The sequence below is a fragment of the Sinocyclocheilus grahami genome, unplaced genomic scaffold (genome assembly GCF_001515645.1).
Source record: "Sinocyclocheilus grahami isolate Dianchi unplaced genomic scaffold, SAMN03320097.WGS_v1.1 scaffold2188.1, whole genome shotgun sequence".
NCBI lineage: Eukaryota > Metazoa > Chordata > Actinopteri > Cypriniformes > Cyprinidae > Sinocyclocheilus > Sinocyclocheilus grahami.
Genome location: NW_015507367.1, coordinates 21,312 through 23,609, shown reverse-complemented (window position 1 = coordinate 23,609; position 2,298 = coordinate 21,312). Strand labels below are relative to the sequence as shown.

Sequence of the window (2,298 nt, the reverse complement as noted above, 5' to 3'; positions counted from 1 at the left end):
GTGATCATTTTGACCCCACGGGGTGAGATCTTGCGTGGAGCCCCAGATCGAGGGAGATTATCAGTGGTCTTGTATGTCTTCCATTTTCTAATAATTGCTCCCACAGTTGATTTCTTCACACCAAGGTGCTTACCTATTGCAGATTCAGTCTTCCCATCCTGGTGCAGGTCTACAATTTTGTTTGTGGTGTCCTTTGACAGCTCTTTGGTCTTTGCCATGGTGGAGTTTTTGGAGTGTGACTGTTTGAGGTTGTGGACAGGTGTCTTTTATACTGATAACGAGTTCAAACAGATGCCATTAATACAGGTAACGAGTGGAGGACAGAGGAGCCTCTTAAAGAAGAAGTTACAGGTCTGTGAGAGCCAGAAATCTTGCTTGTTTGTAGGTGACCAAATACTTATTTTACCGAGGAATTTACCAATTAATTCTTTAAAAATCCTACAATGTGATTTTCTGGATTTTTTTTTCTCATTTTGTCGCTCATAGTTGAGGTATACCTATGATGAAAATTACAGGCCTCTCTCATCTTTTTAAGTGGGAGAACTTGCACAATTGGTGGCTGACTAAATACTTTTTTGCCCCACTGTATATTAGTGATATGTTTGACTATGGTATTAGTATTGTATTAGTATTTAATAATGTGTTCTAAAATTGAGTTTTATTAGTATTATTGTTTTTAGATGCACACACTTCCACTTTCATTGCACTGTCGTGGGTGGCGTCATAACGATGACAGGCTGAAAAAGACAGAAACGGTTTACAGTCGAGAACTGTGCATCATTCATACTGCTCACCAGCATCGACAGATATATGAAATGAGTGTTACTTACCACATGAGATCTGGGAGTGCAGCAAGGAATCACCTTGCAGCAGTATGCAGCTATTGTGATAGAGAGGACAATCTGAGTCACCTCCGTGAGCTGATCTACTGCATACAGTAGCCCTTCTGTCAGTAAAGAGGATAAACAATATATAAATATACACTGATCAGCCACAACATTAAAACCACCTGCCTAATATCATATAATTCCCCCTTGTGCTTCCAAACCAGCTCTGAGTCGTCAAGGCATGGACTCCACAAGACCTCAGAACGTGTCCTGTGGTGTCTGGCACCAAGACATTAGCAGCAGATCCTTTAAAACTTATACGTTTGCAAGGTGAGGTCTCCTTGGATTGGATTTGTTGGTCCAGCACATAAGATGCTCAATTGGGAATTCGGAAAACAGGGCAACTCCTTGAACGCTTTGTGTTCCTCAAACCATTCCTAAACCATTTTTGCAGTGTGTCAGGGTGCATTATCCTGCTAAAAGATGCCACTGCCTTCAGGGAACACTATGGGTGTACGTGATCTGCAACAGTCTTTAGGTAGTTGGTACTTGTCAAAGTAACATCCACATGAATGCCAGGACCCAAGGTTTCTCAGCAGAATATTGCCCAGAGCAATCCAATGCGTCCACCAATCTGCCGCCTTCTAGTGCATCCTCCTTCCATCTCTTCCCCAGGTAAACAACGCACACGTACCCGGCCATCTAACTGATCTAAACATGATTCATTTGACCAGGCTACCTTCTTCCATTGCTTTATGGTTCAGTTCAGGCGTCGTGGGGACTCTGACCCCGGCTACGCAGGCCCATCCGGACCAAACTGCAACCAGCTTTTAGTTTTGCAGCATTTTTAGCTACAATAGCTCTCCTGTGATATCGGACCAGACAGGCTAGCTTTCGCTCCCTATCTACAATGGGGCCTTGGGCATTTTTAATCCTGAAGTTGGTTTACCGGTTGTCTTTCCTAGCACAACTTTTGGTAGGTAACCACTAAATACCGGGAACACCCCACAAGAATTGCCGTTTTGGAGATGCTCTGACCCATTTGTCTAACCATCAATATTTGGCACTTGTCTATGTCGCTCAGATCTATTCATTTGCCCATTATTCCTGATTCCAATACATGAAATTCAAGAACTGACTGTTCACTTGCTGCTGTGTATATACAGTATACACACACACAAACACACACATACAGTGCCCTCCACTAATATTGGCACTCTTGGTAAATATGAGCAAAGGCTGCTGTGAAAATAAATCTGCATTGTTTATCCTTTTGATCTTTCATTCAAAAAATTCACAAAATTCTAACCTATCATTGAAGTAAAACAATTGAAAGTGGGGTGAAAATCTCATTGTGAAATAAATGCTTTCTCTAGTTCATGTTGACCACAATTACCGGCACCCAATTATTGCAACATCCTTTTCCCAAGATAACAGCTCTGAGTTTTCTCCTATAATGCCTGAAGAGTTT

At 42.0% G+C, this 2,298-nt stretch overlaps 1 long non-coding RNA gene across 2 annotated transcripts in view; it reads right to left on the bottom strand.

Annotated features, from left to right (window-relative positions):
* Positions 1-567: 567 nt before the first annotated feature.
* The window catches only part of LOC107574342 (uncharacterized), a 3,307-nt gene continuing 1,576 nt past the window's right edge, over positions 568-2,298 (bottom strand). Inside the window, exons 2-3 of one of the 2 annotated variants that reach the window (XR_001607660.1) lie at positions 831-946; positions 568-737 (exon numbers count right to left, since the gene is read on the bottom strand). This is a non-coding gene — a long non-coding RNA (uncharacterized lncRNA). The remainder of the gene's footprint in view (positions 738-830; positions 947-2,298) is intronic. The other variant, XR_001607659.1, reaches the window with a different exon arrangement.